Genomic DNA, 15,323 nt, shown 5'->3' on the forward strand with positions numbered 1-15,323 from the left:
TTAATAGAAAAGTTTTTGTGTAATGAACGAAACACTCAGGGTTATTATTCAACCAGCTGTGAAAATATGACTTGGATTTCACCGTGAGGAGGAAATATATTCATTACATATTCACAGTCTCTGCCAAAAAGTGATCAGATCTCTGACGGTTGATCGGTCCATTAACCATTGTGGTGACAGCTTGTCACTGTATTTAATAGATTTTGATTAGAAACACTGGAGGTGCCACACTGACAGTTTCAATCTGTAAAACTTTGAGAATCAGATCATGAAAATGAGGGGAAAATACTAATTTTAACATATAAGCCATAACTAATGCTATTCCCAAAGGAACGCACTCCGATCCACCTCAAAATGTGTCACAATCTCAATGCTTTGTCATCATTACACGCTCATGATGTCTTCACCCTGTTGTAATCTGGAGTGATTGAGGATTCAGGAACACATTCACATGTCTTCACGTACACTTTCACATAAACAGAGCAGATAAATTCTAACTCTCACAACCTGCTGCCGTCCACCACATGACAAATCCAAGACAAGCACAAGAGTCGATGAAAGGTTGAAGTCGCCTGTAAACAGCCCATTCGGCAGCTGAGCCCTCGATAAACAGCTCGCTGCCCCGAGGGCCAGAGATTGACCCTAGAAGAGCAGTTGTAGCTCAGGCTAAGAGGCTTTTGTGGAAGGCTAGATGGTTGGATATACCCCGTTTGGACAAACGCTACACGTGCGTACACACGCAGGGTGACACGTCGTGATCGCACCCATCAATTATAGTTTTAGTCTGTCAGCGAAGAAACGCAGATCTAAGGCTGAGCTAGAAAAGTTTGACCTGCCTTAAAGAGATAATTCACACAAAATATTTTTGATTTCAGTCATCATTTACAACAGTAAACTTAATGAAACTAGTATAAGCGAACATGTAGTTCGACGTTTGATTTGTTTTTCATACAAACCTACAGCAGAGAGAAACAAAGTTGCTCTCAAAGTTTCGATTTTGTACAAATGTTCATGTAAAAAAGTTAGTTTAAAATTTCCATGGTCAACGAAAAAATCGAATGTTTTTTACGGATTTTCCAGGTATTTTTTAAATGCAGTAATAAAATATCCAATGACAGAAAAGGGTTGTAGATTTAAAAACAAATGTGAAAAACCAGGTCATTTTATGTGAAAAAGCTGCCGGAATTTTTTTGGGGGGGTTTCAAGATATTAAGTACAAGCAGACTGCTTTAAAAGTTAAATATTTTTCAATTTGATAAGTGGTTTATTTTATGTAACGTTTAAAAACAAGTTTAACAAGCTTCATTTTAATGAGTTGAAGTAAAGACACATGAAGTTTTTAACGGTAAGTTGAAATGACTTGTAAAACCAATATGTTTGTACTTACAATATTTAGGCAGCAAAATTTATTTTCATTGCATAATATTATGGTCATATTTATTCAGCATTTGCATACTGAGATGTTCAGTTGTTTTATTGCATTTTATACAATATTTCAGACCTCAGGGGAAAGAAATCCATACAATTACATGATTTCAGTTATTTTCAGACTTAATACAAAAATTAAGACTGCTAAAATGTAACATTAGATCATTACACGGAACATTAGCTACTTAACAGCCCAAATTATCAGTGCATGGTTACTCAATTTTACCCATAATCCTCTGTAGTTGTAAGAGTATTTTTATGAGAGGAAGTTATAATCCACTCAATTAGTTCAGCAGATGTGGTGTTTTTTTTCTACAGTTCTATTTTTGCGGATCATTTTCTAAGTGTAGGTGTGCCGAGGGTCTCGTGTGTGGGACAAAGAGAAACAAGTTAGATTAATGGACGCCATCTTGTAGCCGGCCCTGAGGAAATCTGTAACATGTTACGCTAATGTGGTGTAGCTAGCCGATATCAATCAAATGTGTTAGTGACATTTAAATAATAATCTGAAACATCTCTCAATGTGTGTGCAGGAAGAAATAACCATTTATTACACACAAAAGCTGTAAAAAATAGAAAAGGGGGCACTTGGTCCAAAGAATGGTCGTTGAATTTGACCTTCGACCTCTTTCTCTTTAAAATCATGTTAATGGAGATGTGTGAATAGTGCGAAGAGAACAACTCTGTCTGAATGCGCTTTCACACTTCACAGTTCAATGCCGGTCTCAGGAGGAGACCTCTGGAAGTTCTCCTGAAGAACACGCCAGCGGTCGGAATGGACCCTTAAACGTCGCCCTTACGTTTGTGTAGGGAATAAATACACAGGATGAAAAGGAGAAGGCGAACCTTTCTTCTGATGCACATGGAGGACTCCAAATCCAACATTAAGGCGGGAGCCTCTGAATCCGACTATTGTCTTCAGAAGTCAGAGGTTTAGGGAATTTAGTTTCAGAAGTCCCAAAGCAACACTTCCTCTTTAAAGTGGTTCTTGCGAAAGAAAGCAAGGCTAAAGAGAGAGAATTATATGATTTTGCATTTGTGGATGCATATGCAGTTTTTATGCGATTGTCGATACAATTGAAAGTCAAATGCCAAAAATAAAGTTTAGATAATTTGGCCATCAAAATGCATAAACACGTATCATGGTTTTCATTTGACAATACTTTTTGGATTTTACAGTACGTGTTTAGGCCAAAGTTTTTGTTTCATTCTGTCAACTACTAACAATATTTCTCCTAAATGAAATAAAAATATTGATAGTATTAGGATTTACTTGCAGAAAATAAAAGAAACAGGTCCAAATCACAGAAAACATGCTCTGTATTCCTGCTCTTTGCTCTCAAATACAAGTTCATATTCACTTTTAAGTAATATGTACATAGAAAGATTAAAGAAATGTATGTAATAAGCTAATCTTTATCACAGTCTTTTTAATCTTTTAGTCTATCACATTGCTGTTGGATGACTTTGTGTCACTCCTGGGGTTTGATTTTGCACAAAACATCTAGAAATGCTGATTAAATTAAAATTTGGAATGGTCGGCTGTATATGAAAAAAATAAAAAGACACAGGTCAAAATTATTAACTGGTCAGTTGGTTTTGACCTGTTAATCTCACGAATCTGTTTCCGAGGAAGTATCACGTTGAGTGCCTTCACTGAATTGATTTATCATTCAAGAACTGACAGAAACAGGCTTAGAGATTTACAACACCAATATAAACCTAAAGTTCAGAGGTCACTGCATGCAGAAGAGTTAATGTGTAGGAAAACAACCAGTAACACGCACACACACCTGACAAACTTCTTAAATTGGTTCTAAACTTGAGTTTGTGCAAATGTCCAATGTATTCTTGTTTTTAGCAGTCTGTGTCCCCAAAATCCCTTTCAGGCAAGTCAGTTCACTTAGTGGTCATCTTGGCAACACTCCCAGGCAGCTATTTTCTAGTAATTCAAATACAGCTTCTGTCTCCTTGAATAAAGAAAGACTGAATTTAGCAACAAAGCACTGGTCAAAACGCTAATAAAATCGGACAACAATTGTACAGTACAATACAGACTGTACATCATACCTCGCCCAACTGTTTTTCCAGCCCAGTCCAGCGAACGCACATCCCAGAGCAAAAAATATGAGGTAACCCTGAGTGTTCTAACAAAAAGACTAAACGTTCATTTCTACACCTGACATATTAAGCATTTTGATTTATTGCATTTAATTATATTTTAGTGTTTGGACGTCTCCTCAATATATGCTCAAAGGAATGAGTATTTATTCCCCTTGGAAAAGTCAATGAGCATCTATGCATATGGATTACACGACTGCTCTCATATACAGCAGAGATTTGAAGTTTCCAGATACGGGAAATGTAGTAAGATCCATCAAAGCCAAACAACACAGACTACAAGCCAGTTGTGATTCATTTGGCTGCCGTTTGTGAATTGTGTGTTGAATTCATGTGCCGGGCAGCTGTTCATATGTCACAACCCTGAAAGTAATCATAGATGTGATCGTGTAACGGTTAACCGTTTCTAGGATTTGATGTGTATTTGGAAATGTAAGGAAAAATCCATGGCTGTTTAAACACAAGTTTCACAGTTTACCTTAAAGAGTCAACTATTCTTTTTTACATTTCCAGAAGATAGTTGCTAAGTGGTAACTAGGGTGTTCTGGGATGTTTTACTTTTACATCGACACAGAGGCAATTGTGTCTTGAGGTAACCATGAGATAAAACGGAAGATTAGTACATCTACTTCAAGATTAGGTCTGCTAACACATTGCAAAGTTTTTTTTTTGTATGAAATAACTACTAGAACTAGCTTGAGGAATCAAACCATCCGTCTCTCAACAGAAAACTGACAGTATGTGTAGATGGTTGAGATTAGTGGCGCCAGATAGAAAACAGAGATCTGAGATAATCCCCGTCTGATAGCGGCTCTGTCTATTGTTGGAGTACATCACTGTTTATTATTGATTCTGTAGCACAGATAACCATAGATTGAGTAAACCAAGATAGACAGCCTGCATTTTTTACGTTCGTATAAAATGAACATCAGCTAGATTCTTACCCATATTTCACACTAAAAGCGATTGTGCATTTCTGCACGAATACAACGATATTAGCTATAGTATTTTCTAAATGATGACAAGTTAAAGTGGGAACATTTAGTACACACTGAACATACAGCCACAGACAAAATGAAGGGACGACTTTCAAGTTATTTTCAGTTTTTCTGAAGTTGCTATTTATAGAGGTATGTGTTCAGGTAGAGTTACCATTTAAGTTGGCTTTCACACTTGAAGTTTAGTTCGGAATGGGGCACGGTTCGCATGAAAAATCCCTATTGTGAAAGCTGCCAGGTGCGCACCAAGGTCCGGTTGCTTTCGAACTGTGGTGCGTTTCACGTGAATATGCAAGCAAGGAAAGGTGTTTTTTCAGACCTCAAATATTGCAAATGACATGTGGCTTATTGCTCCCCGAACTCTTTGTAAGTCGCTTTGAATAAAAGCGTCTGCTAAATGACTGAATGTAAATGTTGTTGGATGCCCTTATGATCTAACAGACAGTGAACTGAAATTGGCACAACACATTTAGAAATGCTGATTAAATAAAAATTTGCATTGGTCTTTCTTTTTTTTCCGTGTCTGTATATTTCCTCAGAAAAAAAAGAGGAGATATAAACAAATATTAACATTAGTGACGAAATTTTTCAAAATAAAAACATCTGTACCAATAACATCAACTCTTGTCTCTTGCTGTCTGTCACCTCCATTTAACTTCATCTGTATTTTACGTTTTATACCTTTGTGTATAGTGTTCATGTTTTTGTCACTCAATATTCAAACCCACAGCATTATTTATTCAAATGCATTTAAAGTAAGGCAGCCATACAAATATTTGTGTAAGATACTTGAGGTAAACTTTATATTAAGATTTCATTCATCCTAATCACGCGCAATATAGACAGCATAGTTGACAATGTTATATTTATGAAAAAGGTGCTTTTCGTTTTTTGCAAAAAATATGGATAACTTTAAATATATATATATATATATTTAAACAACTAAAAAAATATGAAGTAATTTTTAGTAAACGTTAAAAACATGCCCCACAAGCCCAAACATGACACGAGGGTAAACAATATGCCTTGTATGTCTAAGTTAATGTCGATGAAAATAAAAACTAAACTGTATGTTATCAAACTACAACCCAGAAAACACATGTACAGCACATGGCAGAGAAAATGTAAATCGATTATAAACATCAAACCGGCATTCAAATCCCATAAATAGCACTTAAGCGCATCTTAATCCAGCTTTTAAACGTCGTACAAAATATCAACATTTGCAAATCTGCGTCGTTTTATGCATGTACATACACATCTAAAGCAAACACATTAAACCGACATCTCAAAACAAACGTGTTCAGGAAACGGTTTACTGTATAATTTCCAGTAGCAGTTGGCCTGCGCTGTACCTCGAGCACTGGTTTAACACAAGCACATGTTCTTCCCAACACATCGGTTATGGGTGCACTGCGGCCTCGTGTGTAAATATTTGCCCCCGAAATGATCATTACCTAGGGGTTATGAATCAAAAAACTCATTAAGAGGAAGAGTAAATAAACAACAGTGAAACCAGGTGGAGGGACGCGCGTGCGCCCCAAGAGTCTATATTTCAATCAGCACACCAGACCCGCTGTACCAACACATCAGTACTACCTGAGAGTATTTTTCTTGTTCGAGGCAGTAAAACGTGTCTGGTAGGAAGTCATTAAGATGATGTGTTATCTGAGCTCCAGATGAGTTTGGAGTGTTTATTCTCAGCTGGTTTAATCGTCTGTCTGACTGCAGATACCTTCGAAAAATTATGCTCATGTTAAGTTATGATCCATTTATCAGCAAACACAACAAACCGTTTCGGGCGACCCTGTGACCCCCGTTGCGCTCCGTAAGTGGTTCTTGAATGACTTTAAAACTTTGAAAGATCTCGAGTTGGTTCTTTTAAAGATCCCAATACAACAGCTATGAGACCCTTCACCTCGTGAGATGACGGTTAAAGCCGACTTGACAGGGGTCAGGGAAAAGTTAAGGCAAATCGCAAGCCCTCGAATGTGTTTGTCGGTGTGAAAAAACAAACATTTACCTGAGCACAAAAGCCACTCCATTTCGGAGGCAGCTGCTGTGAAGAGTTTACAAAGGCTTTGGGAGTGCATGGTGGTCTCCAAGCCCCATCACATATATTGATCAGGATCAACGTTGTCGTTTCATCTGCCGAAAAACCTCCAGTTGATCTTTCAATCCTGAGACCGATTACCACATTGCACTATCCATCCCTACTAAAACCAGCTACCAGGTTTGACCTGGTTTTCCTGCAAAGACAGTGTTGATTCCCTCCATTTCCTCTCCACCCCCTTCTCTTCTGTTTTATTCCCTGTCATCATCTCAGCGGGAGCATTCCTGCAGGTTTAACGACACTTGTCGTGAGACAGCGGGTCGGGAATTTAATGATGAAAGTCTGGATGACAGGGGGATGGGGTCGGTGGTCACTCTACCTCCATCACCTCTTTCTCCACGCCGGTGAGTTTATCTGTCAGCAGATGGCTAACCCACCCGCACACTGTTGACTCAGGCTGAGACACACAACAAACGGAGAATTCACCTCGGGCTCAGAGCCGCTCACCCATGTCTGAGGCTGAATGTGTCATTCACCTTTAGCCATCAATGGTTCTGTCACAAATGGCGCCCTTAAACTTTGGGGTCCTTCTGTGGGTCAATATCAAAAGAACTGTTCCCATGCTAGCGCTTCTTGTGCTGATCTAGCGACATCTGAATCTGGCACAAATGTGTTTTCCAAAATTACAAAATTACAAAACTTCAATCTGGTTATAGAGGTAAAACATGAATGTTTATAACAGTATATGCTAGAAAGAAAGACATTTGTAATGATGTTTGTAACGAAACAAATCTGGGTCACCATTTAATATTATTTAGTTAGTAAATGGTGTCCCAAAACCCACATACTTATAAAAAGTTTCTGTTCCGTTGAACACAAACAAAGACTTTTATGTTTAAACAACTTGATGAACACTGATGACAGAATTAACAATTTTGCATGAATATGGACCGCTTCATAGGACGCGCACACGCCTGACCCCAAGTTAACTTGCGGTTTGTGTTTGGCTAGTGTCTAATAGTATACCTATCTATATTTAATTTATGTTAATATTACATTTTATTATTAATTTACTGTATAATAATTGTATTAAATAAATGATTTGTTGAATTTTGTTGTTTGTTCATTTTATTTAATGTGTACCGGAAGTTAAGTTGGGATTACAAAAGTGCGCATGCGCCGAAACGTTTGTTAACGTTGTTAAAATGAGACCGTCTGTTCGCCATTTAATCTCAGATCTGTTAAAGATATCCTATTGGTAAATTTGCCTATATACAGTAAAACACCCTTGTTCAAAATATAACAAAATATGGTTTCATATCTTTACCATGATAAACACAATGTGGTCAGTCAAAAAACTTTGCAAAGATCCCTTTTGACAAGAGCATCACCAAAGTAACGTACAGTATCATGGAAACATTAACCTAAATGCCAAGGTCACCATCAGCAGCTAAATTTAGTACAATTTTTATCAGTCACAGTTACACACTCCAGGGAAAGAGAACTAATCTGGCCTTGGATGGAGGGAAAAATTAGCAATAATTCCCAATGCTTCCCATCTATAAACAACTCTTTCTGTGTGGATTAGTTATCCTCAATACCAGAGCACCAAGTTATCTGCCATAGCGACTACATGCCCAAAAGTCTTGATGTCTGAACCTTCCAATGCCCATTTTAAGTAGAAACTGCTTATGGGTCAAGACTCAGAGGACGTATAACTCATGTTCACCGTTGCATATCCCTTGGAAAATCAATGAGAGACGCATACTTGCCTTGATGGATGGCAGTTAACCTCAGAAAGTTCAAGCATGCCAACCACTAGATCTCCTTAAGGGCCAACCTTTATCCAAGCGACGTAAAGTTTTTAGGTAGAGAATGTCACCAAGGGGCTCATAAAATGGAAAATCAGTAGCCAAAAATGCTCAATCAGATACAAATATATCATTTCCCAATGATGTTTCACATGAGATCGGATTAAAAAGATTATGTAAGTGACAAAGGTTTGTCCAATCAAACAGAGCAATAATAATATACTACAACCGATAAGAGAACTTGATTTAGATTCGCTTAGGGTTCAAATATCTTCAGCGTTTACGCTGACGTAATTTAAAAGCACCGACAGGAAGTATGGTGTCTGTAAGATGTCCTGGTGAGCCTCTTGTTTCGCTCTTGTTGGCCTTGCTTTGTTGCTTTCCAATGAAGCAGCCACTTCACCATCTGTTCCTGCATTCAGAGGAACACGAGCCCTGAAGTCTGACCCCAAGGCCTGGGATGCGGGGTCGCAGAGGACGGCGCCGGACAATGGTTTGGCCACATGACCCTCTCGTGCTTGAAAAACGCTCCAGCGCTAACAGCCCAGACTCATCACCTAACGGCCTCGCATCCCCTCTTACTGAGAAACAGAGAGAGAGAGCGTGGGGAGGGGTGACAGGAAAAACCCTCGCCAGCGCCTGTTCATCAAACCGCATCCAAGACGTGCAGGAAAATTGAAAAGAACGGACCAGAGGAATGCACGCTAACAATGGCGAAGAAAAAATTTGAAATTAATTTAGTTAGAGAGACTTTGGGGTCAAGTGAATGATGATGTGGACAAGATGAAGGACAATAGCTTGTTTAAAAACGACATCCTCTTAAATATTAAACACGTTGGAACGGGTTGCGATTCTTAAGAAGACAATTGGTCAGTCTAAAAGGACAAGTAGAAACAGGACTGAAGCCATGAAAATTCTGTACTTGAAACTGTTTTCTAAGACAAAAGCAATTTACCACAGCCAAGCTACAGTACATATTTTTTCTAATAACATATTTAGTTCTCTACAATATTTAAGACGAAACATTTTAAAGTATATAAATATTGTATTTTTACAACAAATGCAACTAGACTGAGAACATAACTATTTAAAAAAATGCTATTGTTCATCATGTAATAAGACATTCTAACCAAACACTAACAATTCAATTCAATGGCGGCTTTTTTATCTTAACGATTGGGATTACATGAAGAGCGAAAGTTATACAGTTGCATCTACATCTGGCATCCATCTATAGGGCAGCCTCAATCAGACGTAAATCCCTCCTCTTGTTCTCCAGCCGTCTGACTAAGAGTGGATCATGTTTTGAGTGTTTGCTCAAAAACGCCGGGTGTTGAGAGTCTGACACTTTAATAATGCTTATAGGTGCCATTACAGTCAAAATGGCTGCCAGAGTTTTGGAAACCAGCCAACATCAGTTAACCGACCAACAACCCCTAAAAACACGAAAGTAAACATCTGTAGACAAAACACTACTGGGGGACACAAAATGATCACATATGAAAGAAGAGGGTTTCTTTAGATGTTGTGTACATACTCGAAACACCATATAATTGAAAAGTAATGCATCAGGTTCAATTTTACACTTGCACTTTTGCAACTTTTAACTCATCTTTGAAGTGTAGGTCATCAAATAAACTGGCAGGGAACTCACAAAGGACATTAATGCTACATACAGATAAATAAATTAGGGTCATGAATTTTTGTTTTAGCGTTTACAGTGTATTATTTTTCATCAATTAACCAGACTTTTATTTTGGTGGGTTGTCGTGAAGAGGCTTCAGTGTGTCTTTGAAGGCGGCTTCTTAAATTGTGAAATGTTCAAAACACGACAACACGAGTCACTGACCATTGAAGCTGTAATATTTAACTTAAAAAAAATTATTTGGAGCTGTTGGGTACTTTTTCACATGAAAAGTCAGTTTGACGTCATTTCACTTTTCAAATAAGTACGTTAGGTAACCTGCAATGTTATGTTTTAGACAGAGATGGCGATAGAGAGGCAAAAGTTACGGATTGCAGCTTTAATGTCCAACATTTCAGCAATTAATCTATTTGTAGAAAAAAATACCTTTACTCACCAAAGTAATGTCAGTAAAAAGATATATTTTAAAGTCACCACAATATGAAAGATTATTTTCAAGTGACCTGAAACGTCATGAATGTTACAGCAGAAACCATACAGCATTTATTCTTCACTTTGCTTCAAACGACTTTCAAGATAATTCCACGTCCACAGAAACGTGTCAAAAGCACTTAAGCAAGACAGAACAATTTTGTCACTCAAAGACGCCTCGCACAGAACTGACTCTAAAAGAAACACCCTTAATATCGCCCTAAAATGAATATCGAAATCAAATGCAATCATTATTCATAATGTAAAACTGCAAATAACTATTTTCCTAACGTAGAGTACGCTTCTAAAAAACAGACCCACAGGTCAAAGACCAGCACATACTACAGATAAGACTCGTCATTTACTGCAGAAGGAATTAGAGCAGCCGTGACTGCGCTAGGCAAACGTAGCTGCAACTCATCAGCAACACCTGCTTCCAATTGAAGGTTCTTGGCTGAGCAGGAGGAAGTTCCCCCTCGTCGATTATATCACAAAAATGTGCTTTTAATGTGCAATCCTCTATTACAGCGCTGATGGGGAAATCTAATGTTCCATAATGAGTCTCATTTTTCTTTGTTTGATAAAGGGAGTGCAAAGCAAATCGACTGAGGTTTGGTTTGTGGGTCCTAACCACAAATAGACAATGACGTTTACAGGACAAATATTAGCTTGTGTCAACAACAGCGTCAAAACTCTCTGTCATCCCCTTTCCACCTGACTGTATTTGTCAGTCTGATGATAAAGTAAAAACTGCAGGAATGGAAAACAAATGGTTAATAAAGTAATTTAAGGAAATATACCTAAGCTTTAGAGACAAAGCTGTGCTTGTTTAGAATATATTATTTTCTTTAGCTTATATTCTATTGCTTTGCTGTATATTTAGAATATGTAGAAACTAACAAACACCGTAAAAAAAGCTGAGGCACCAGAGTTATATTCCATAAAATAGCATTTTCTTCCTGTAAAATTTCGGTCTCCCTGTGTATCTTGTAAATTTGCTGTCTTTTCCAGTAATTTTATGGTTTTGATGGTTGAAATTATGTTAAAAAAAACCTGTTAAAATACAGTGTTTTGGATGTTATACTTGAAAATACAGTATGTTTTTTACAGTGTATGCTATTTTCATAATTTCACTTTTTGAAATACTTTAAATAGTCAAACATGTTTTTGACATATTAAAATTGCTTAAGGGTTAAAAAAAGGAATCATCCAAGATAACATTTTCTTAGAAGTCTGCTGTGTCTCGTTCATGCACATATGCTTCGTGTTTGTCAGCTTTTAAGACGCAACATGTTACAAGTGTGTGGTGTGCATCCCAGTTTTGGCAAACTCAACGTTGTAAAATCACCGCTGTCAGTTAAAACTAATCCGACACTCCGGTTGCTACGTTTCCACCAACAAGGAACAAAACACGAGCCGTGATCTGCGATTACCCCGACGAGGAACTAAAGCTGATGTCATGCGCCCCGTCTCAGCCTGCCACGATCTTTACCAAACGCCAGTCATGAGGGAGTCTCGGCGCAGCATTCCCCAAATGATTTCTCCATTACCTTTTATATCCACTGACAGTCCGTTATCAGTCGGCCCATTTAACGGCACCATTTTGTCACACCGTATTTGCCCAAGTAGATTTATGTGGTCTGGACCTCAAATTTGTAAGATCAAGACCACCAGCGTCCAACTCTTTCATCTTCAGAGGTCCAACCCACACCCTTTCCTACCTTAGCTGTGCTCCCTCACGACAAACAATAAGCCCCCCTGTCCCCCCTACACCGGGTCCATGGAGATGGAGCAAAATTCTAAATATGCACTTGACAAATATAGCCGTATGCAGAATGAACGTGAGAGTTTTGTGTCTGTGGGGCAGAACGTGAACATTGCGTCTAGTAGAAAGAAAAAGAAGATCACATTGGGGAGCTGCCAATTTCAGTCACAATGCTGCGAAAGTCAACATATCTCCATAATTTAGAGGTTTTCTCACAAAATCTACCATTTGCAAGGAAATTCAAAGAAAATTGTCTTTTAATGAAATGGCCACAGGACAAAGCTATTACAAAGAAGCATCCAGATCACGTTTCTTATCATTCTAAACGGTTTATTAGTTTATTTACTGCTTTTTACAGCTCAAAATTATCCATCTTTCCTCACCCTCATGTCATTCCCAACTTGTATGACTTTCTTTGGCAGAACACAAAACTATTTTAAAGAGTTTTGGTGCCCGAACATTGGCTCTCATTGACTTTCAATGTATAGACACAAAACCACCGAGACGTTTCTCAAAATATCTTTTGTGTCGCACAGCAAAAAGAGTCGCACACAGGTTTTGAATGACATAAATGATGACGAACTGTATTACTATACAGCCAACAAAACTGAACATTTCAGTTCTTTGTAAACCTGGTTGGAGAGACCTGATTAAACCGGGTCTATAGGGGTCCCTCATACAGTCTTGACAGGAACCAGCTGAGACTCCCGGTGAAGTGTTAAACTGATAACTACCCCCAATACCGAGACCCCCCAGTTAACTGTTTACACAGGATGGACTTTCCCTTATCACTTCTACATCTGCATACTTAATACAGTGCACATACTGAGACTAGAAAACCTCCATGATACCTCAGTTCTTTGTTTTGCTTTTCAAATGAAGACATTTTTCATCCCACTAAAATGTATTTGTTTTCAAACGTTTCGTTGCAAAGAAAAAAAAGATTTTGGCCAGCTTGTTATATGTTATATGTTACATGTTATATGTTATATAGATGGTGATTGTTTTAGTATGCTATTAAGTAGTGAGAACCAGCAGAGGGAAACCTTTTATCTCTTTCATGTGCTCCCGCTTTTCAAAAAGTTGCCCTACAAACATCTCAGCATCTCATTTCAGACCTAATAAACCGCTCCTCGATGTTTGACTCTGTTAAAGAGTGTATAACAGGAACAGATCCTACCTCACCTCTGGGTTTGTTTTGTCAGGATTGAGCGCTATGACACACCTGCCTCTAGATGTCTTTGGATGATGGTACAAATTGATTTTGAGTGCTACTTGTAGAAGTATACGGTTGTATAAGTTTGGGTTTTTTGTTTTGGTATGTTTAATGTATTTTGTATTAGCTGTGACCAGAAATGAATGTAAATAATCTCCTTGTGTCATGTTGAAAAAACAAAAGTCCATCATCACGTTCATTAAAGTTTGCACTTAATGGTAACCAACACTGTAAAACCAAAATGAAACACTTAAACAGATGAGGGAAAGAAAACTACTATACAAACATATGGAAAAATGATCTTAAAACATTACATATTTACACTATATGGAACATGAATATCTATGATTCTATGTGTATTAACATCACACAAATGTAATAGAAAAAATATGTAAATGAACAAAAACAAGAAGTGATTTATATACCGTCATGCATCATGCGTTAGTCTTTGGTGTCCGTCAGCTCCTTCCGAGAACAAAGTGAAGGTAAACGTTTCTGTGAAACACGAAACCCAGGGATGTGAAACGTGCCCTCTGCCCTCTAAAGTGATACAAGTTGCCGAGTTGTTGCTCAGGTCAGTCGTGATGTTCAGTGAAGTTTTCAACATCCTCTCGGCCGCTCAAAAAAGCCAGAAGATCCAGAGCTGAGCTCAACACTGTTAGCATTGGATTTACAAATTCCACTGGATGTCCACAAAAACAACATTTTAAAAGTACGAACACTTAAGGCGATTAAACTTTGATCTCGCATCTTAAAGTTCACTCGGTAGTCTTTTAAACGGCATAGAAAATACTTGGTTGTTTAATTGGAGGGACGATTGTTTTTTCACCTGTGAAATTGTTTTGTTTTACGCGCCGCACGCCGCTCCAGTGATTCAATATAAGAAACTGTTTATTGTAAGACTTTTGGAAACCGCAAGTAATCATTTATTTTATGTTTGGTTACAACTCCTCTCCACATCCACGTTATTTACACCTCCACAGAGCGCTTGATAATGATCAACACCCTCTAAAGTTTACGGGCTGTTAAGAGGGCTCAGTGTTGCCAGTTCTCTCAGCGTGAGGGTCTCATTGCAGCCTATTAAAACTCAAAACACACAGACTTTGTCTTATAGGTACTTCACTTGTTTTATTGGGACTTAAAATTGTCTTGCTCTGCGCTGCCGTTTGCTGGAACCCTGTTGGGCATTGTTGCAAAGGTCTGTTTAAATGAGCGAGGACTTTGTTAATGCTGCGTTATATTAATGATTTGAACGGACCAATTTGAAGGAATAGTGCAGCCAAGAATAAAAATTCTGTCATTATTTATTCAACCTCATGTTGCTCAAAAACTGTATGTGACACTTTCATCCGTGAAACACAAAAGATATTTATATCACTGATATTAATGGATGTCACTGGGGTCTAATGTTGTTTGGTTACCAACGTTCTTCAAAATATCTTCTTTTATGTTCTGCAGAAGAAAGTAATTCAGGTTTGAAATGACATGAGTGAACTACCTCTTTAAATATTGCATGAATGTTCAATACGTTTGTTGAGGATGACAATAAAAGCCGTGGGTTGATGTCATACTTGTTGAATTGCGCCTTGACTTGCCATATTTTAACATTTCACTAAATAAATATGAATAGTGCAGAATTTTCAGCGTTCATTGTTCGTTTAAGACGTTCTCACCTATGCCGTACACTTTATTCTCTTTGTTAAACTATCTATTAAAAGTCAACGACACCAAATATATCTGCCCACAAAACAACTTTCAAGCATTTATGCATAATCCTTTCATCTTAAAGCCTTTAAAATTGATGGGGAAAGAGCC

At 37.9% G+C, this 15,323-nt stretch overlaps 1 protein-coding gene across 14 annotated transcripts in view; it reads right to left on the reverse strand.

Moving 5' to 3' along the window:
• LOC306902435 (uncharacterized protein) overlaps positions 1 to 15,323 on the reverse strand; it is a 66,354-nt gene that overhangs the window by 27,444 nt on the left and 23,587 nt on the right. The window lies entirely within an intron of this gene.

Source organism: Barbatula barbatula (assembly GCF_947034865.1).
Source record: "Barbatula barbatula genome assembly, chromosome: 13".
Classification (NCBI taxonomy): Eukaryota; Metazoa; Chordata; class Actinopteri; order Cypriniformes; family Nemacheilidae; genus Barbatula; species Barbatula barbatula.